Below are 23,035 nucleotides of genomic sequence, written 5' to 3' on the forward strand. Positions count from 1 at the left end.
GGAATGAAGACTATTTTGAATTCAGATCCTGGTTTCTGAACTGCCTGGAAAGTGTCCCCTCCCTATTCCTCACTGTCACCTGCAAATTTTGTAGGAGTATTCTCTGTTCCACCACCTGTATCGCTCATATCGAGCACAAACCAGATATACTAGATCTTCCAATACGATCCCATTTAAAATAACTACTGTGTGTATCACATAACCGAGTGTCTGCAACTTTTTGTGTGTGCTCCTTTAGATAGCAATTTTTCTTGCACTTAACCAGATAACATTTTCAGTTAGTCTCCAGCTTGTTCATAAGAATGTCACAAAGGGTCATGCCAGAACCCTTGCTAAAATACAGATACGGCCTATTGAATGCTATGAATGTGAGTTATCTGGGAAAAGAAGGAAATCAATCTGACTTGGTGTGATTTGGTTTTACTTTTTAACACCTTCTTATCCTCCAAGTGCCTGGAAGTAGATTGTACACTGAGTTGCTGGAGTCGCTTTCTGGGTGCCAAAGGTAGGCTGACTGTCTTATAATTCATTTTCCCCTTTTAACAGACAGGTATTATATTTATTTATTATATTATATTTATTCCCCTCTTGTCCCTCACGTCCCCCCTGTACATACTCCCAGGCAACTGCTAATGGCTCAGATGTTACTGTGAGTAGTTCCTTCAGGACTTCTGGGTGAATGTGATCAGGCCTTGAATATAACTGATTTCGATAAGCATTTCTAACTGTTCCCTCTCTGCACTGGCCTGCCCCCTTATTCTTTTTTTCAACTAATTTTATTAGGTACCGGTCACTAACTAACTTCTTTAGTGAAGACTGAAACAATGAAGAGATTTAATATTTTGGCCTCTTTTGTGCTGTCTGTTATTTGCTCTCCCTGTTATACACCTGTCCTTCTTTTGTCATCTTATGTTCTGGCAACATTTTCTGGTTGCCTTTATGCCTCCTGCTATTTGTAACTCCTTGTGTGCCCAAACGTTTTCCTTTATCTGTCCATATTATATAGTCAGGTGTCCTGGTTTCCAGGTTTTCTGTGAGGCTTTGATTTCCAGGTGCCTAAAGAATGCCTTAGAATACCACATCAATCTGCAATTGTGCTTTCTCTTTCCTTTGTACCTGAACAGCTTGTTGTAGAACCTTCAATATGTATTTTTTTCAATATATGCCAGTGCTCCCCTACTCTTTTATCCTTTCAATTACCTTCTTGAGAGGCCTCCACGCCAGCTTACAAATTTTTAGAAACCTGTTTTTTTGTAGTTCATCTTTAATAGTGAGACTTTCCTTAAAATAGTGGTCTGTCATTTCATACTTGCTTTCATCCAGACTACTTTCCACCTGTAGATTCTCAAGAAACCCCTCATTATTAGCTGAATCAAATCCAGTTTAGCTGTGTCCCCAAATATCATCCCTCCTCACCCCCCCACCTTCTGAGAAAAAACCTGCCCTCAGTATGTTCCAAGACCCTGACAACTGCCTGTGTCCTCCTCTATTGCTTTTCAGTAGATATTACGCTATTTTACGTGCTCAGGGGCGAGGCCGACTCTTTTGAACATCTCTGTGAGTTGCTGAAGCAAAAAGAGCCTCATGTATTTCTTCTTTCTCATGATTTAGTTTTGTCCAAAAGGCCTCCCACAAGACATCCATCTTGTTCTTTTCTTTCCTCCTTTCCACCCAAAGGCAGTCAAGAAGCCAGCTTCTTAGCTTCCCCTGAAGTGGAAAGCAAGTATACGTGTCTAAATGCCTTGGTCTACCTATTCTTCTGGAAAAAGCTGTATCTGTGTTCCTATTCCAGGTCCCTGATTTGTTGTCAGGACTTCATGGCACCTATTATGTCATGGTTTTGTGCATATGAAGACTTCGAGTTTTCCTGTTTATTCAACATATTACTGATATTTGCATATAGTTATTTTGGATACTCAGCTGTTTGCCCTATTTGTCTCTGGTCTTTCTTGTGCTTTTTGCTAACAGTTTCCCTATGGAGATTGTTAACAAAGTACTAATTACTGCCAAGCAAAGGGTATAGTGGTCGCTTTGTGATGTAGATACTGGTCAGCCAGGAACTTGACTGAGACTCCAAATTACTGTAATTCCCATCTATCTCTGGACAGACTCCAGATAGTAACAGCTTTCAGTGTCTGCCAACCTGGTTTGGAGCAGTTTGCCTGTGTGTGATTTTGCATGTCTGTCAGCCAAATCAGAGAGCCAGTCCAAAAATCTCGTACTTAGAGGGTGTTTGATACCCGTGGGAGCTGTCTGGGTCGGGAAACCAGTGACTAGTTTATAACAGATTGGGAAAAAGAAGAGATAGAAATAATATAGCTAGCATTTTAGTTACAATTGTAATTAAATGCAAATTACCAATGTAAATCAGAAAGATTTTTTTTTGGCGTAAGTGTTCCCTGACAGTCGTAATAAAGATTAAAGCCGAGTTGGAATTGCTCATACAAAACGTGAGAAGGAGCTGCAGCCGCTCCTGCCATGTGACGTGGTTCTCAATGAAGTGTCGCGTTGTTGGTTTTACAGAGCAGGCAATGTGCAGCCTAGGTGGGAAATCACAGCTGGAGAAGCCGCCACTGAGCTGTCTTTCAATTCCCTCAGGTGTAAGTGCTCGGTCAGAGAATAACACCAAAAGCACTGAAACAATGATGACCTATTACAGAGCATGAACAACAGATCCCTTAGAGCCCTGCCCCTGTACGCATTTATATATACATATAGCTTTCCTATATAAAACCTAGACATACTTTTGTTTATTATTTAGTTCAGCATAATTAATAATACACTATAATTAATAACATAATAATACAATTAATACACTATAAGGAAAAAGACAATAAAGCTCATCAGAAACATTGTCAATTGCTACAAATGACAAATAGGCGACAAAACTGAAAAGCCTATTTGTGATTTGTGTGAGTTACTTTCTAACTGGATTCGATATGTGTACCAACTTTGCTCTTCCTGATTATAGGAATGTTTGTGCATTTTCAGATAAAGATTTGTGCTCATCTATTGCTTTATAAATGTTGCAAGGAGATAAGTAGGAAGCCCATCCTGGACCAGTCAGCTAGAATGTTCTGAACTACATGTTCAGAAGACAAATGAGTGAGAAGTCCTATTTGTTTTCATTTAACACAGCAGGTCAGTTCTAATCACCCACAAAATACCATTATGAACTATGACCAGCAATAATCCAAATTTACCAAGTGTAAGAGAAAAGCCAGTATAAGCGCTCCCTGTTCAACAAATCCCTCCCACTAAATTCACCTTCTTAAAAATCTCAAGTCTATAAAAAACCCTTGCAAAAATCTTGGGATCTAGTGCACCAAAGCAAAGCAATAGTCACGAGCCTTTTACTAAGAATGACCTGGCCTAAGCCTTTAGCTAGACATATCCAGAAACCATTAGCTTCTGAATCCCAGCTTATCTCGCTGTTGAGTAAAAGCACAGGGATTAGTTTTTGAGATACCTGTGGCAAGGCCAAAATCATAAAATACCTCACATCCGAGCCTTGAACTGCACCTGGAAAGAAGTGGGAAACTAGCACTGTTTACAGAGCAGCGTGTTCCTTGTACACACAAGTACTGAGGTTAAAATTGGTAATTTAGGCTTTAAATGGACAGAGGGACTTCTTAAATGTCTGAGAAGCCCTCTGAACAAGAGCCTGGGCAACTCAGAACAGGATGCAAGATACATGCCTTGAGTGAATGCACAGAATAAGCCTTTTTTTTTCCCCCTCTGGCATTTTATTCAAGCTGATGTCTAATTAGAACTGAGAACTTGGTGTGCTTTTTGCTGCTGCTATGACAATTCCTAAAAGCATTTTGTGGACATAATTGTATGTGGTGGTTTTGCACTGAGCTCCCCAGCTACTGAAGGAGAAGAGGGGGACAACATGAGCTCTGTTTTATTATTGCACAGTACAGATAATGATACACTAACCATATCAAAAGGAGCTTTGTAATTATTGGCTCAGGAGCTCTTGTGGTTATTTTACATTTAACCCACATACCAATTTGGTGTCTGCTGGCACATGGTGGCCATATGGAGGGCAGAAAGCGTTACTGCCTACCACAGGAGAACATAATCTGGAGAGCGGAGGCATTTTCATGTGTTGAACAAAGTTCCACCCACATCATAAACTGGTCATTCTGCCACATCATAAGCTGCAGAAAAATCGTATAAATCTTCACAGAGACTCTACAAGACTTCAGTCAGAGACTCTGTCTTTTGTGCAGCCCATCAACGCACTGTTGATGCTTTAGAATAACAAGTAATTGTTATATATCTGCTACCAAAACATTTTGTCATGTAGTACTACTATATATTGTTGGAGCATTGTTGAAAGGCACACAAACTATTTCCCTGCTATGAAAAATGTTAATGAAACAAATTATTGCCTGATGAAGATGGGCAAAGAAAACCATGGAAATTTATGCAAGATGAGAATCCATGGGTGCTGTTTGTAATTCCATCTTTTCATCTCTTAACTTTTGGGAACCAAAGTTTAAAAATGTCGGAAAAAGTCACATAGGTGTGTGTGTATATATATATGCAACTTTGTGTTGATTATTCTATATTAGCATACACAAAAATATTTCTGTGGACAAAACACACTTGTCTATCCACCTACGTAAGTGTGTTTGTATTTATGTATGTATGCTCCTCTGCCTGGGTGTTTGTTGGGAAGGGGTGCTGTAGAACTTGTATCTAGGTCCTACAGGCTTACTAACGTTTTGGGCAAGTTTTATGATTGTTTTTCTGAATGGAGACCAAAAAGGAGACAAAATCAGCAAATTGGTGTGAAACAAAATTCTCAGCTCTTTCACTGGTCTTGTACTACATTATAGCATAAACGGCAAGGGAACTTAAACACATGGAAGGGGGGATTTTGTTTGCATTGCCTAAACAAATATTTTTTTAATAGTATAAAAATAGGTGGAACAGGAAGATAGGCAGGACCAATGTAGAAGAAAAGCATGTTTGTGCCCAATTCACCGGAGAGATTGTTAAAGAACATTTTATCATAATGAAAATATTACCCTTGGAATGCCAGCAAGATCGATGTCAATTTAAGTTGCCTGTCCTTTTTACTTCTAGTCACTAAAGTTAGACTTGTCCTAGAGTTATTGTGACTAGCTGATTTTTTTATTTCAGAAAATGTTCTCTTTCATTCACGAATCAATAGCTCTTTGCTAGTCCTGGCTTTGCTCCTTGCTCTTCTCCGTCGGCCCTCGCTAAGGGCTGTTGCTAAGGGCCAGAGGAAGTGTCCTATTGCATTCGGCTGAGAAATCGGGAAGGAAAAGCACATTTCTGTGAGGTGCAAATGAAGCATTTTTCCCACTGCTGTCCTGCCACATAGGAAATATGATTCTAGCTGGAACAAGCTGCTCATGATTAGGACCCCCGTGTGTTTCAAAATTTTGACAGCCTATTCCTAAACTCATAAAATTAGCCGAGTGCCATGGTGGGATCTAGAGAGCAACATTTTTCTTACAGAACAGGACTCCAGGCAATCAGTTTCAAAAGGAAACTCTTATAAAGTTTTCCTCCTTCTCTTAACGAAGTTAACAGAAATCTTCCTGTGGATTTTAATGAGAGAAGAAAAAATCCTTTAGTCAGACAGCATGTAACTCCTTTATTTGAAAGCAGCTGAGTAGGGCATATATAAGTTTGCTAAAAGTTTTATAGACAACAAACTAATAAATCTAGTGAAATTCTCCATTTAATGATAGGGAATTTAGCTGGAGGGAACAGAAACCTTCAGACACGTGGAATGTACCTCATTTACCTTCTGATGTATTTAATTTTAAATATACTGTTCAGTTATTTGGATTATTTATTTAAATGCATTTCATGGTGTGTTGCACAGACAGCTTTGACAAAATCATATATTTTTCAAAAAAAGACGTACTCTAATTGTGGCTTACTGTGCCTAGGAAGTCCTGTCCAGCAATTCCACCACTCTTTCAAGTGACTCTATTAATAAGTGATCACTGCATCAATTAGTGTTTTTACTGAAGAGTTACTTACCATCCAGCACAGAAGAAATACAGTTTTTTGGGAAGTTGCATGCAGGAGAACCTGCGCTATCCAGGTTTCTCATGCACGTGAGCTTGGGATCTAGCAGCCTGCTCTATGGAGGTCACATGTGCATTGATAAGGAACCACAGCCAGGGTTATGTGATCAACATAAACATGAATACATAATCGAATTGCGTCAGGCAAGCCCATTTGGTTGCATCTGTGCTACCCCATCCAAAGGCTGAACGTTTTGTGTGTATGCCTGCTGCCTGTACGCTACAGCGCTAATGAGCCTGTCTTGTCTCCTCTGAACAATCTGTGCTGGAGTTGGAATATATTTCCTGTGGTTCATCAGAAGAACTGGCAAGAAAACAAGGCTGATAGATGTAGTTCAGACTTGTGAGGATTTCCTGGTAAGATTGTTTTTTCCCTGTTCAACCAATTATGAAAGTAATGGTACATATGAATACCCGTTTCCCTTTGTTTGCAGTTGGAAAAGTTTGGCATTCACTGATGTTTCCTGGTGGTGTAGAAAGCCAGAGGAGTAATGGTTTGGCCTGAAGATTCTTCCTGTGGACCTAGCGGATGGTGATTTGAATTATATGTCCTACGAGGTGAAAGCCATAAATCAGACCCGAGCAGAGGTGAAAGTCTAAGTGATCATTAATGTTCTGAACCTGAGGTGCCAAACTTCGTTTCATCTCTTCAAGATTTGGACAGGACAAAGACGCTTTTTCTTCTTTAGAATAAGGAAATATTGGAAGCGGAAACTGTTGAACTGTATTCTTCAGAAATTCCCAGGAGGTGCGATGAGTGCACTTCCTCTTTCAAGACTGTTTTGACAAGCCGTAGTGTTCTGGAGGAGGTACAGATGGCCTCTGAAGGCTGGTTGTAGGATGCTTATTTCAGTGGGACTCCAAGTCATCATACCCAGCCTGTTACCTCTGTGACAGAAGCTGATTTTAAATGTGACCATGGAGCTGGGTACCTTCTGAAGTAGTCAGGCTGCGTCCTGGAGGAACACCGAAGCTGCCGAGTGTTTGGCACAACAACAGTCTCCGCGGGAGCTAGAACTGGAATGACCCAGAAAAACCCACAGCTCTGGGATTCATTGGGAAGTGTAGCATCTCTCCCATCCTGGAGCTAACTAAAGCCTTTCCATTAGAGCAGGTCTTTCCTAATCAAATGCCCCTGTGTAATAGGATTGTTTGATAATTTGTGATGTAGGTGTTTAAAGAGACCGAGGAAAGGGCTTTTCTGTCAGAGATTCAGTTTCTTTTCCTTGAATAACCGTATCTTCCCTAAATTCATGCTTTGTTGTAGATAGTAGAAATGAAATAAATGTGGTAGAGATATTCTGATTTTTATCAAGTAAGTGTTCACTGGATATTTCTAAGTCAAATACTATTTTTAAAAATATTTGTAAATAGCAGTTACTACCTAGGATTTTATCGCAATGGATACTTAGCAAGTAAGTTTCAATTAATTTTTGTCCTTGTGCATTGCGGGGTGAGCTGTGTCTAAGACCCTAAAAATTAAGAAAATAAATAAAAAAGAAGGGATTTGCCAGGCAAATGGTTTGGAGGAGGATAAGAAAAACTGTCACACAACACAACTGTCACACATGTTTTTTCCACCACCCTCTATCTTCTTTGGTTATTCAGTATGTAAGAAGAGTTTTCCTTTCCCAAATGCTTACCAAACTTCCCTACAAGACTAGCATCTGCAAATGACACAAGTTTTGCCTCTTTATTAAAAAGGCCCAGAGAAAATGTGTGTGCAGGGGGGAGGGGGTGACTTTCTTCAATATTCTTTGCGCTCTCAGCTAGTCTGCAGTTGCCAGTTGCATTACTGACATTTATACATTAAGTTTTGCCACATGAATTCTTTCCCTCACCCTTGAAGGTCGCCAGTTGTGATTTGCTAGGCTTGAGAAAAAGTTGCGATCAAATACTGGGGCCACAGACAGATACCCACCAGAGAAATGGCAGCGATGGTGTAAGACTTTACAGCTTTGACTACAGGAATGGTCTAAGCAAGCGCTTCTCTCCATCACTGTGAAAGCAACTGGGTTAGTTTGAACTGCCAATGCAGGGCAGATGGAAGAAGCAGGTAACTTCATGACTGCCCCAGGCGTTCCTGCAAGAAACATTTGACTACAGCCTGAATGGTTCTTATTCTACTTACTTGCCTTCTTTTCACATTGTTGCAGCCAGAAGATTGTTAAGTGCCTTTTTAGGACAGGTTTGAATTCAGTGAAACTACTTATATAAGTAGCTGTTCACCAGTTTGAGCAATACCACCCTTGTTTTCCATTTCTAGGACACATCATTCAAGAAAGTTGGGCCTGTTACGTCAACAACCTCTTGGTTGCTACATCTCAGTCCCGGTGCTGCAGAGTCTGCTGACGAGCTTCAGCGCAATCCCCATTAAAGTTATTATAAACTGATTAAATCATGGCTTGTGGTGGATGGTACAGAATTTGGTTGTTTATTTATCTCTGGCTGATTTTCTTGTATCAGGGATTTCTACTGCCCTAAAAACGAAAGGTTAAATTCTTTCAAGTCTTTGTCCTAGATACTGCCATGTCACTTTATTCGGACTCTATAGAGGATCATATGTGTATCCCTTTGTAAATGCCATTCCAATAATTCCCCCTTGCATGATTTTTTCTGAAGGACTCCAAAGTAAAGCTTGGTGGGAATTTTCCCACAATATATTTGTTTGTATCCGAAAATGCTGACTTGCTGAAACGGAACCTTTTTGTGGGAAAGTATTTGTTCCAGTAAGAAGGCTTCTCAGATTCAGAAGTGAATTTCTGGAAAAAAAGTGAAAGACAAACTTTCCCTTCTTTTCCTCAAAATAGATGGCTGCTCAGTGTTCAGGCATTCCCTGGGGGATATGGGCAAGAGAGGTTCAAATCCCATTGATTCAGCATGTTAGTCTCTCTCTGGGCCAGCTATGCAAAGCTGAAATCTCCAGAGAGGGTAAAAGGGAGCATTCTCACTGAGTTCTGCCTTTTTATGCCTTTTTCAGGAAGGTGCTAATTTCATTTTAGTGCACAACAAAAGCACATTTTGAATTTCTATTGTTTTCCAAAATACTAATGTTTTGCAGACACTCTTACACTAACCCAGCACTGATAGCCTCGCAGATCCATTCATATCTTCTTAAAAATGCAGATGACAGAGTCACTCCGTTTGGGATCTATAACTTACAAGGAGTCTGAATCTTTATGGTTTTTTTAGGAGACATCTAGGTTTTGATTCTGCAAATATCTAAACTATAAGATGTTATGAGCATTAGTTACTTAAGTAATGGAGCTATTCGTACACTTGATGCCAGCACATTGCAAATTGATATAAGTTTTGTTAAAGTCAATAGAAAGATTTCCACTGGACTTGAATGAATGTTCGTTACGTTATGTCCTGGTATCTTGAAATTTTAATTTGACACTTGATCTTGTCTTATTTTGTGATGTTTAGATTCTACCAAAATTATATTTATATCAATCACTTACCTCTACAATTACAGAAAGAGGTATCAACTTTGTTTACTTTTTAGTGAGACGGTGGGAACTCAGGAAACCTGGATTCTTTTCTAACTTACCACTGACTTGCTTAGACTATCTATCATTATTTATTAACTTTAGCAATTAATTTTAGGATTCTAAGACACAAGGAAATTGAGGCACTAGGAAATATAACAGGTTGGTAAAATACTGCATTAAAGTGCTCATAACATTAATTTACTCAATGGCAATTTCACAATTAGGACATTATAATGCAATTTTAATGCACATTTATTATAGTAATGAAGTAAAAAATTACACAGATATAACACAAATCATATTTAATCAAGAGCAATCTCATATAATAACCAACTAAGAATTAGAATGATATGTCACTGAGTTTATATACATAATTTTTCTTTTATCAATAAGTAGTGCTACAAATTGTCATAATATAAATTGTTTACTTTTGTTTTAAAACGTTCTATAATATTGATTGATGTTTATGACTGAATCTTTACTTATTGTATGAATACCATAAAAGTTCTCCCACTAATGAGATAATTAATTTTGCGTCCTGCACAACTCCAGTTTCAAATTAGATTTAAATACTAATTCTTATAATGTACTAATTGTTTCAAAACAGGAAAAAAACAAAAACAAAAAGCAAAAACCAATTTACTATTTCATAAAGCTGGCAGAGGAAGACCCTTGGAAAACAGAGTCTTCTGTTCGTAAAGTAAATTGTATTATGAAACTCTACCACCTTTTAAGTTAAGGCTAACATTTTGTGAAATATTGTTCACCCGTACTTCACAAAAAAGTCACAGCTTGGTCCTCTGTATCATGCGCTTTTGCCTGTCTTGTGTAGTAACCACCTTCGTGAATCTTCTTAGGTGGAAGCATGCTGCCAAAGCAGATGGATTCTTAAGGTGAAATGCAACCCTAATTATTATTCCTTAATCTTCAGCTATAAGTTTTACCGTATAATTTCAATTGGAATAATACTTTTATTGCAGTTTGTCATACTCATACTGGGAAAAACATTTTAGAATTAAATTAAATTATATCATACTGTTTTTAATATATTTTACATTCTATGTTATTACACTACTATTTTTAAACTATACCTAAAATACATAAAATTAAGACATATCACATGTCTTGAGGTACGCTTTTAACAGTAATAAGTGCATAGGTTCCCAGCAACTGGTAATACTAAGTATTAGTACCATTCCTTTTGCATTTGATTTCTTAATGAACTCTTAAAAAATGTTAAAATGAACAGTTTTCTATAAGGGAAAAAAACCCTCCATGCTTGAGAGCAACAAATATTTCTTCAGAACAGTGAAACATACAAGCAAATTGGAAATCAGGGGCAATGACTGAAGAAAATCAACTGTCTTTTGAGAAATCCCAGTATAGTATGCATCTGTAGGTAGCAGTATTTTACATTTGGAAGCCTTCTATATGAGTCATGTCCTAAACCGGAGTTGTAACTGAAAGAAGACATTACCGTCCCAGTCCTGCATGCCTCCCCAGCCACGACTGCCAAATCAAATTCTCCAACTCTTAATGCGAATGATGGAAGAATAAATACCTTTGCCTTTCTACTGAACGTGAGGGCCCCCGTAGCATCTCTAAATGCACGTTATTCAGCACAAAACATCGTAACATTCACAAACATAATACTTGCTCCTCTGCCCATTGTATAGATCTGTGTTCACTGCTGCAGTGAGTTTTTGGTAGGTGAGAAATAGCCTCCGACAAAACCAGAAGATAAAATTATTAGGTAAAGATAAAGCCGTATCAAGCCTCTCCAGAGCTGTGAAACAATAGTTAGCTTACGCTAATCTTGACTCTGAGCCTGAGAATGCAGTGGTTTCACATGTCATTTCGAAAAGCACTTTTGCTAAATTTTAAGGCATGATGCAATGGTTTAAGAAGCGGGTAATGTATCATGGAGAGCACTCTGGCTGAAATCCCAGGTCCATTAAAATCAATGGGAGTTTTTACTCTGGTTTTGTGTCATACATTTGTTATTTCTCCTCCCTCATTCTTTTTCCTTATACTCATTTTATGATACTCATCTATACATGCCGCTATATTGGAGTTCATCAAAGCACTGCATGTTTCATTACATAATCAGAACCCAAGTTTGCACCAAACAACGGGAAATGATTTTTTATTTGCAGAAACAAAAATTATTCATTTTTCTTCACAACTGTTGTTTGATAGACATATGATGGGTAAGGGGAAGAGGGTGTTTATTAAGCTCTGAAACAGGGATTGTACGCCTGAGGCATGCTTTTTGTGTATGTCGCCCGCAATGTGTGACATTCTGTTGGATATGACTTTAAAGTAACTGTATGCCCTGCTGTAAGTTAAACACTAGGACATAAACACCTACATTAAATCTGAAACAGACAATAAAATAAGAAAACACATTTCCATTTTCTGACTGACCTCAATCTCTGAATGAGGACCCCTGCATGTTACATGAGCAGGCTGGGCTCCATTACACTGCCGCACGCTCTGCTCAATCTACTGAAATATTGATTTTTTTACAGAGCATACACACTGTAAAATCAATATTCCCGTACACGCAGCCGAGTGACAACGGCATAGCTGAGGCCAACTCCGTGGCCTAGCAGAGGGGGTGGATGCTGAGGCAGCAGGGATAGAGGGGGAACGGGAAGATGGGAAATAAAACTACCCATGGAAAACTGCAGCAAAACAGACTGAATGGCACGGTGAAGGTGCAGACAGGGAGGGACGAACGTGCTGTATAAATGCAACAGAAAGGCTCAGGAAAGACTTGCCATTTCTGGTTCTGAAGACAAAGGAGCTAAGGAAGAGGACACAAAATTTAAGTATTCAAAGCTAAGAGATTCTTCTGAGGTTCTGAGGTTCCCCTTCCCCAAGTATTACACTTTGAAGTTGGATGGTTTAAATTAAAAAAGAAGTAATTATATAAACTAAAAATCCAGAAAATATTTCAAAGCATTTTCCAGTTTATTTCCCTTTCAGATGCTGAAATGACAGCCATAGGCTTGGGTTAACAGGCATCCCCGTCATCCTGCAACGACAAGGACGTGCTGGAGTTCACCTGCGCGGCGATGCCACGGCAGGACAGGGCCTGCACGCCTCCTCCCGTGAACACCTGCACGTACACGCAGCTCGTAGAGACGAATGAATGGTTCCTCGGGGACTACTCAAACGCCTTAAGTACAGGAGCGTTTTTACAGTTGAGGCGTACACGGCTACAAACTTAACCCTGGATCAGTTCTTCAAACTGTTAACTGCATTAGCAGTTTCGTCTGAGCCTAGCGAACAAGCTGATCAGTAAGACAGGCTTAATGCCTTTAATTCAATCTAAGAGATAAAAACAATTACAGGAATTATTATTTTTAAATCTTCAGCCAATTTTGTATTGTAGCGTACTTTGAGATCCACACAGAACTAGCGATGTCTTGACACCTTCTCAAGAGGAGAGCAGAAAACACCCTCTTCAGACAGCAGATCCCCCTGAGATTTTCGTTCAGTGAGAGGGAACACACTTTTCAGTAACAGCCGTTATGTTATTTTCAAAGTCCTTCAAATTCGAAGTGGGAACTAGAAAGATCCGAGATTTCCTCCTGCTCACACCCACCTCCACCCAGGCTGCTGTCTCAGGGGCACACCAGGCCACCTGAAGTGATTTTAGGCGCCGAGTACCGCAGCAGGCAGGGCTCGCTCCCCGCAGCTCCGGGGCAGCACCTCCACCACCAAGTTATACCGAGTTACTCCCCCGCAGGGGCTCCGGGAGGCGTGCCAGGAGCCCTCCTGCCGCCGCGGGCTCACAGGTGCCGCCGGGGGTGTCTGCCAAGGACGGGGCTGAGCACCCCCGGGCGAGGGCAGGACCCGGCCTACGCGCGTCCGCCGCCGGCAGCGCGGGAGGGCAGCTTCGCCCTCCCCGGCCGAGGCTGCGAGCCGGCCGGGAGAGTAACGCCGCGGAGCCGCAGGCGTTGAGGCGCACCGAGAACCGGCGCCGCATCCGCACGCCCAGCGGGCCCGCGGGTACCCCCCACCGGCCCGCCCCACGCCCCCCACCCCCCGGCCCTCGGCGGCGCGGCGGGCAGTGGCTGCCTGAGGCCGAGGCGACTTGGGGGCGAGAGGCCTCCGGGGTGCCGCCGCCCCCTCCCCAGCGCCCGCTCCGCCGCTCTCCCCCTCCTCCCGCAGCGTCCCCCTCCCCCCCGCCGCCAACGGCCGCAACGCCACCGGGGCCCCGCGGCGCGGCGCGGTCCCGCCCCTTGGGTGGGCGGGTGGGCGTGGCGGGCGGCGGGGCGGGGCCGCCTGCGAGGGGGCTTGGCGCGGAGCGGCGACAAGCAGCCGTGACCTCCGACCCCGCCCGCTGCCGGCCAATAAGAGCGCGGCTCGTCCCCGAACCCAAAATTTCCACGTCGGCAAAAGTCAAGATGGAGCGGCGCGGCGCGCGGCGCGGCGGGGCGGGCGCAACCGGCCGCCGCCGCCCGACGGGACGCGGCCAGACGAGACGAGGCCGCCGCCGCGGGGGGCTGCGGGCGGCGCGGGGCGGACCGGACCGGACCTGTTGCGCTCGGCGGCGGGGGCCGAGGGGAAGGGCTGGCGGGGCGGGGGAGGGGGGGGCACCGCTCGGGTCCCTTCCGCGAGGGGCTGCGGGGCCGTGGGGGGACGCCGGGCGCTGCCAGGCGGGGCCGGGGCCGCTTCAGGGCCGCGGCGGCGGGGCTGTCAGCGGGAGCAGGCGGCTCCCGCTGGTTTCCATCGGCAGCGCTCCGGCCAGCCGCTCGGCCGCGACTTGCGCAGGGCGGCCCGTTAGCCCCGGGCGGGTGTTTGTTGGGGTTTTGTTTTTAAAAAAATCTCTTCATCTCCTTCCACCCCTTCCGCGGCCAGCGGGTCTTCCAGGGAGCCGCGGGGGAGGAGGAGGAGGAGGGGGCTCCCCTCCCCGCCTCTAACCGTGTGCGCCTTCCCTTCCCAGGCAGGGAAACTTGTGCTGGCAGACGGCCCCGGTGCCGGTACCGGAGGAGGACTGGAGCCTCCGGAAGCAAAGTTCTGTGACACTCCGACTCTGGGTACGATAGCAGTCAGTGCACTACAGAACTTTGTCTCCGGCGGCGGCGGCGGCCCCGGGAGCCTCAGGTGGACACGTCACTGCGGGCTGCCCCGCCGGGGCGGCGAGCCCGGGGCTCCGCCGAGCACCGGAACCCGCGCTGCAGCCTTGGAATAAAGTCTTTGCTGTCGTGGCCTCCCGCTCTGAAGTTTTGTTGGGTTTTTTTCTTTTCCAGGGTAAAAATAGCACAACATCTGGGTGTCCGAGGGTCATGTCGGTGCAGTCGGGCCGGGCTGTCGGCGTAAATGTGAAACTAACTGGTGCTCGGTGCAGCTGAATCGGCGGTGGGTGTGTGAACGTGCTCGGCACTGCTCCTAATTGTGCTTTGCTTTAAGTGTGTAACAGAAGAGTAGCTTAATTAGGAACTGGAGTTGGATAAAAGACGTTTGTGCTCTTTGCAAAGACCTGTGCTGTAGAGGCCTAGTGTAACCCAGTGCAGTAAAGTGTGCTTTTTCAATGTTTAGGCCTTGCCTTGTGGCACTGAGCTGTTGTCCTCCTTAGGAACCCCAAACCCCCAACTTCTCTTGAGTGATAGCTACGACTTAAATTCAAGCCTCTGCATCTTCAAAAATCACAAGGTTTGTTGTAAGTGAGTACTGCAAGGCTTTATCCTCACTGATGCGGGGGGGAGGCTTTGGAAGGATAAGCGACACCTGTATTTTTAGTGCAGTTGCAAGGTTTTATAATATAACCTTAGTTGACACCTGCACCATACCCACTGTGGACAATGGCTTTAAGGGCTGAGAAAGGAAGGGCCAAACTCAACTTCTTTCTTCAGTTTAAGTTGGAATCTGGCAACAGTACAATAGCTGGCCTGGCTCTCTTCAGAAATTTTGCAGAGTTTCGTGATGTGTAAACTAAGCTGTGGAGTTCTTGTGAGGTGGACATAATCAGCTGATCAGCTTTCATCGTAATGAGTAATACAAAAAACAGGAATTGCTAGAGGTCAGGTAGACTAAGCTATGGCGATTTATTCAAAATTAAAGATCAGTATGTGCTGTAGAGTTTTGTTAGCAAGTAAGTCTTTCACAGCAGCTGCATTGTATGGCAGATACACTGCTTTTATATATGTTAGAGGTCTCATATTCCGTTAGCCTTTTGTAGCTTTGGGCTCACTAGAAACCTAAATCAGCTTTTCCTTTCTGCCAGTCTGAACGTGGAAGGTACAGCAAGATTATACAGTTCATGGAATTGGGCTGGAAACTGAAATGCTATTCTAAGTACATGATTTTTAGCTCAAACTGTTTAATCAAAGGGTAGGTAAAGTGAGGAGCACTTACTGTATGGCAGCCCATGTGACCAGCTAGGGCTATATTTGGATGCTGGAGGTTTAAGGAATCCTTTTTGCTAACCATTTTTGGCCAATTGCCTGCTGCTTTATGTTGTGCAGTGTGACGTCTGCTAAAAAGGACTTGGAAGTCTGGTGTCTGCAACTGTTTAATCAGTGCAGTTATAGGGAAACACCTTATACTGTCAGGGCTAAAGTCCCACTGTATTTAATTTAGGGGTGGTTCCTGCCTAGCAGGATATGTAATGCAAATTGCAGTTTCCAGTTTTTGTACTAAATAGCCTTTGGGAGGTGGGGGGTGGGGGAGGAGGGCAGTAGGTCCTATAAAGGCTTCTTAGATACTCAGATTTGGTGGTTAAAACTCTATATGTATTCTTACAGTTCTGGAAACCCACAGACTGGAGGATACGCTTACTTTTTCAGGGTAAGCGTAATGTGTTTGGATCTTAGCTTATTTCAGTATAAATTCAGCCCACAATAGGGGGGCGGGATCCTGAAGTCTCTTGCACTGGTTGTGATGGCAGATAGCAAACCTGAGTCCAGCTGTGCTGGGAATGAAGAGTTCGTCTGCTTTCTCTCAACGTGTTTCAGCTGGAGCCAATTTTCTGCCTGCTTTAGTTCCCGGTGGTCAAGCTGACCAGGTGTGAAGGCAAGGTGAGTAACACTTGGCCTCCTGGTAGCCCTCATTTGTCCTTGCCGCCTGTCTGCAGCATGTTGTACCTCCTGTCCTACAAGTCATACTTGAATAGTGACCTTTTGGTGACACTTGGGCTTTGATACAGGAAATCACATGGCCTTCAGGTGGGACTAGAAAAGAGCTCAATGCTTCTGATTTTGTGCTTTATTCTTGCACTGAAATGTATGTGATCTGGTAGTCCCCTGGCATTTGAACTTTCTCACTTCGTTGCAGTGTAAGACTTTTGAAAGCAAGCTTGAGGTGTGCAGCGGTGCTTGGGGCTTTGAATGGGAGATGAAGAGTTTTGACTAACCTTTTAAGAGTAGTGTTTGATTAAGATGGTGCAGGAATTGGAAACAGAAAAAGAACTGGTGATGCTATTTAAAAGTTGAATGCCAAACTGTGTAAGTGCATTGATACAACTTATCTTCCAATAACTTCTTGGCATCTTCTGCTTCTCTGTTAGGCAGTACATCACTGGAGACATACGCTGAACTGCTGCTGTATTTTTTTGGTGATTTTTGACACTTTAGAGTGTCTATTCCAATTACGGTCCTTTCCTCATTGAAAGAGTGGCAAATGAGCATGCTGAGTAAATTACACAAATTTCCAAAATAATACAGGTCTGTTATTTGAAGGGGCAGAGGCAAAGGAAATAATACCCACCTATTTATTGTTCTGCAAGCTGGAGAACAGGAAAGGAGTTTGCTGTCAAGTACCCTGAAGGTTGAGAATGCATCTGAGCGTGGCCCAGGCTTCCTGCGTGTATTGATCCAGCTGTATGTATATGCTTGAACTCTGTGCATAGGTGCTGAAATTTGAATTCAGAATTTAAAAAGAGACATTTTAGAGGCATAAAAGCTGTTATCTCATGCATTTTTGTCTTTTCCAGGTCAGGATCTCCTTACAATCCTAAGATTTAGTTATGTCTTACACTGCTGGGAGTGATGATGAGGCAGTGTGCATGTTAAATGGCAGCCACTTTAGTTTGCTTTGTGATGGGAGAATAATTAAGAGCACAGGGAATATAGAGCAAAGGCAAGCTGCACAGCCTGTAGCTGGTTAGTCTCAGGATGCCACTGGACCTGATAGAGTTGAGGAATGTGCTTACTTTAGCTTTCAGAGATCTGATTTTAAGCTAGTGAAGTTTTAAGCAAAAATCTAATTCTTGTACCTATAATCTAAAGATGTTAAAAGATGAAAAGGACAAGTTTTTCATGTGTCTTTTCATAGAACTAACTTGTACTGTTTTACTAGAAACAGAAGTAGACTTGCTGACTTCTAGCATCTGTATGATAAACAATTTATAAATAGACCATAGAGTCCAATGAAATACAAATAAAGTATTGGAAGTCATGAACTGACTCCAAAAAATGCTGGGATATTTATATTTATCTGCTGCCTGGGCAGCTATGTTCAAGAAACTTCTCGGGATCCACATAGGCTGAAATGCCCTGAAAGCCCATCCAGAGCAGCGGGTTTTGGAGTCTCATTTGTTGGGCTTTTGGTGGTAGCGATGGTCTTTCCTCTAAATCTTGGGTCAGCAGGGTAGAAGTATTTTGCAGTATTCTTAAGTTACTAACACAAGGCCGCGTGTGCCTGTCAGCTGCAGAATGGGAAGTAGACTTGCAGTGGTTGAGGCAGGTCAATGGCACCGCGCGGTGAAAGATTTGCCTTGTAGTTGGAGCTGGGGGAGGCGAACCTGCTCCTGGGCATTGAGCTAAGAGTGAGTGGACATTGGAACTGCTAAGCAATCCCAAGTTTTTTTTCTATTTTATTCTGAGAGGGAAGTGGAAGTTACAAAAAACTTGGCAAATGCCATTGAAATAGGGCTATTTTCTTGCTGTGTGTAACAGACAGGCTAGGAACTCAACCACGTGCCAGTGGTGCTTACTGTACTCTAGAAATAACCTTTGCTATGACCAGGTTTTATTTTTTGGAAAACTGGAATACAATAACACTATTGCAAATAGCTTGGTGCAGTTGAACCTATATTTAAGATACTAGAGGTGTCATACTGAAACCTTATCCTAATTAACTGTAGAACAAGGGAGCTGAAACTTGGCTTCATATAGCCAACACAAAAGAAATTACTTGCTGAATTATACATAAACTTTCTGAAATGAGCGTACAAAGTCCTGAGCTCTATGAAAAACACAGCATTAGACTATTGATGAATGATTGCTGCTTTGTTTTGGGTTCGGTTGGGCTATAAGGCAATACTGCCTTTTTGTGTAATGGCAGTTTTTACCCTGTCTGATGGTTCTTACCTCTTAAATTTTGGAAACTACATTCTTGCACCAACACTTGGTCTCTTGCAGAGCTCCTGTGAATGTTCTTCAGCTGTAGTAAAATGATGCATTGCTGCTTTTAAAGTAAGTCTCAATACTGAACGTTGATCCGCTTGTGCAGTAAAATCCTTAATGTGTTTTGTAGTAACTTGCAGGAGCAGTAGTTGTGGGAACATCATTAACAGTGCAAGAGACTCAAACTAATGAGCAACAGTGTATTTAAGTTGTGTGAGGAGTCCTATTTAGGCAAGCCAAAGTTGTTTAATACTCTGCATTTTGGCAGCTGGGTGACTTCGGAGGCGTCTAAATTCATACATAGGCAGTAAGCTCAGTTGCAGCGAGTGCTATCGCTTTTGCCATACTGACTTCCAGCTCCCATTAACACGTCCCAAAATTGTGACTGACTATAACAGTTCCCTCAGGTGCTGCTTCCTTGGAATAGGCAGAGAAAGGATGGTCTTAGTTTGGGGAAATGTACATAGATACAGCAGTCGGCTCTCATCCTTTGGTTTCTTCGTGCACGAACTGAAACACAGGAGGCTCTGTCTGAACATCGGGAAACACGTACTCTGAGAGTGACCGAGCACTGGCTCAGGTTGCCCAGGGAGGCTGTGGAGTCTCCATCCTTGGAGATATTAAAAAACCGTCTCGATGGGCACTGGCTCCAGGTGGCCCTGCTTGAGCAGGACGGTTGGACCAGATGACCTCTGGAGATCCCTTCCAAGCTCAACGATTCTGTGTGATTCTTTTCCTAACTTTATATCCAGAAAACGATTTTACCTTTCCTGCTGTCTTCTCCCCATCCCACAGTTTCTTCCATTGCTGCTTATTGTCACATGAATAATCCTTTCATTCATAAAGCAGAGGGCAGAGGGGGAGAAGGGTTACAGAAGATCAATATTAGTCTGAATAAATGTAAAGCAAAGCACATAGTGATCAGCTTTCAATTAGCTTGAGCTGAGGCTTGAGTGTATAAAATGAAAGTTGAATCCCATCAGAAGAGGTACGTTCTTGCTTTAACCTTCATAAGTAGAAAAGTACAGGATTAAATGTGTGTTTAAGGCAGAGGAGTTCTCACTTTCCTGGGTGACTATAATCTCTTATGAGTAGTGGGTTTTGCTTTTCAGTCGTGGCTGGGCCCGAGAGAGGAAGGAACTGAAGCTCAGAGATTTCTTTTGCGTAAGGCTTTCCCGGTGCAGTGATGTTAATAGACTGACAAAACATTCCTAGTGTGATTGCAGCTCTTAACCAAACTGCACCAGTGCCGGTGAGACTTGCTCCTTGCCCTCTTGCCCCTTCACCAGGGGAGATTAGCTGTGCTGAGGTGGGGAAAGTCACGGCAGGGGATGCAAATCACGCTTCCCTATAGGAGGGAAGGACCTTGCCAGGGCAGAAGTGTTGATGAGGTGAGGATTTGCTGCGGTTGAAGGTGAAAGGAGCTGTTGGTGTTTTCCCCTCGCCAAGTAGCATCAGGTAGGCATGAAGGCTTCAAATAATGATAAGCAATATCTGCTTGGCTGCGCTGACTCCTTTTCAAGTTCTCTTATGTTTAGTCTTCAGGGAGTCGCATCGCTACATCCCCCACATAGCCATTACGGCAAGAAGCTGATAGTGTAGAACACTTGGAGAAAAGGTGCATTTCACACTAGCTGTGAAAAGTAAACTCTTGTAGTCCTTGCCCTGAAGAGCAAATATGCTGGAGAATATTTGCTTTGCTGCTGCTGCGTAACGTACTGCGCTCTCCTGCAGGTACGGCTTGAGGGACCGGGAGGAAGGAGGAGATGTCGGTACAGCTGGGGAGAGGAAAAGGCAGAGGGTGGTGGGTGGAAGAGGCCATGCAAGTTGCCAGAGGAGCAAGATTTAGGTTCTGCTGTGAACTTTGATGTCCATGTGATCGTGATTTGGTAAGCATTTTCCGAGATGTTAAACTTAAACTGCCAGACTGTACATTGACCAAACTAATTTGGGAGCCTTATGTGTAATTACATTGTGTGAAAGGAGCCTGTGCCTCTTGAGATACTTTAGTAAGTACCTGAAACATAATGTTCGTAAAATACTATGGTTACATAACATGGCCTTTTAATTTATGCTGTGTATTAATTTGAAAATAAAAGCGGACCTCAAATTCTGGATTCTTACGGCTTTTATCATACCGTATAAATCCATTATTTCAGATATGGTTAACTAAGCTCAACCAATGAGGACCTGCAGTACTCAAACTGTTGTTGTTGGTAAACAAACTATAATTGACTATCTTCAGAGAGAAAGAGGAGACACTACAAAGCATGGCCAAGAAAGCAGAGCTGTGCTTAATACTTGCACAGTAAACAATCAATACCAATGAAGTCCTAAAGAAGGAGGGAAGGCTCACAAGTCCTCCAAGGTAAAGGTTTCAGACAACAGCATTGTAAGTGACTGTTTGAGGAAATACATGGATGATGACAACTTTGATTTCCAACCTGATGTGTTCTCAGCCAGCCAAATCCGAGACAGAATTGAAAAGCAGGGTATAGCGCACAGAGACAAAGCTCGGTGGTCAAGGAGAGCTGCCCTCACTCTGGATCACTCCTGGAAGAGAAGAGAAAGTGGGCTCAAGCCTGCAGAGGGTACTTCTCTCATAAAAGGCTTTTTCAAAAATACATTAAAATAACCTGTTCAACTTATGCCCAGTTGTGGATTTATGTACAGGCTGGTCTGTTGAAATATTTATTCTGTAGTTTCATTAAGCACAATGCTTTCCATGTGGGTTTGATTAAGCAGTAAGAATAAAAACACAATGAAAATTGAGTCCTGTCTTTAGAAGATTTCATTATTCAAATAGTGTGTTCTTGGCTTAATGTTAAGCATCCAGTTCTGGATTACATTGTTGTTCAATGTGGTTCACTTGTCTGAACCATATTGTTTAGATTTTGGTGTTAAATTTAGTTATAATTGGGATCAAGCAAATAAATGGGAAGATGTAAAGGCGAAGCTTAGTGGTTGCATGTAAATGAAGCAAGGGCATGGGCAGTGTAGCTCAGAGCCTAGGCTCACAGCATTTATCGCTGAGATACTCTCTTCAGCGTTGTATGGGACCACTTGCCATGTACAGTCAGAAGCATGAAGGCTAGCGCAAGCACGAAAAGCTTGTATTGCAGGCCCATGTTGATCTTCGTCTCGATGCTTTGATATCTTTGCGCTTAAATCACATTAAATCAGCAGCTTATTTTTAGGGTAATGTTAAAATGCTAAGCTTTATATAACCACATTAAGCTCACTTCTGATGTACGAAGGCAAATGTACTGGTGACAGTCGCTGTACAGGACAATAAGCAGCAGAGGTATTGCTACCTTTGCTGCCGCTGCGTAACGTACTGCGCTCTCCTGCAGGTACAGCTTGAGGGACCGGGAGGAAGGAGGAGATGTCGGTACAGCTGGGGAGAGGAAAAGGCAGAGGGTGGTGGGTGGAAGAGGCCATGCAAGTTGCCAGAGGAGCAAGATTTAGGTTCTGCTGTGAACTTTGATGTCCATGTGATCGTGATTTGGTAAGCACTTTCCGAGATGTTAAACTTAAACTGCCAGACTGTACATTGACCAAACCATCTTTCTCAGTGATGCTATTTAACCTGTACTACCGGAAAAGTCCCAGATAGTTTATTTACGTGGTGACCAATGTAAAGCTTTCAACAAAATGTTGTCATTTAGTCACATTCGAAGTTATTGAATGTGAAAAGAAACCTAATCAAATACTTTGGACTACAAATGGATTTTATAGTTTCCAGACTGAAATTATTTCCCTGCACTAAGAATAAAAAGCATTTGTGAGAGGAGTTGCTGTTGGGTCATACTTTGGCAAGTTGATGCTATTTATTCTGCTTCAGAAACTTTTTTTTTGAGGAGGAAAAAAAGTTAAATGATATATGATTATCTAAATATATGCACATAAACACACATTTATATATGTACGTAAAAAGTATGGCTTTAGATTTTGATGTTTATGAAGTTTTTTCAAGTGCATGGTATACAGAAGGGACCTTTTGAACATAGATTTTTGCATAGTCGAAGACTAATTCACTGCATACACTAATATGTATGCTTTTTAAAGTAAGATTTGATTACACCACATGTCACAACAGAGT

The 23,035-nt window shown here is 42.8% G+C and overlaps 1 long non-coding RNA gene across 1 annotated transcript; it reads left to right on the top strand.

Annotated features, from left to right (window-relative positions):
* Positions 1-14,189: 14,189 nt before the first annotated feature.
* Positions 14,190-21,705, top strand: LOC142079398 (uncharacterized). The gene is made up of 4 exons (XR_012672655.1): positions 14,190-14,625; positions 14,839-14,947; positions 16,543-16,605; positions 17,251-21,705. It is a non-coding gene; the product is annotated as an uncharacterized LOC142079398 (long non-coding RNA).
* Positions 21,706-23,035: the final 1,330 nt, after the last annotated feature.

Source organism: Calonectris borealis, chromosome 2 (genome assembly GCF_964195595.1).
Source record: "Calonectris borealis chromosome 2, bCalBor7.hap1.2, whole genome shotgun sequence".
Classification (NCBI taxonomy): Eukaryota; Metazoa; Chordata; class Aves; order Procellariiformes; family Procellariidae; genus Calonectris; species Calonectris borealis.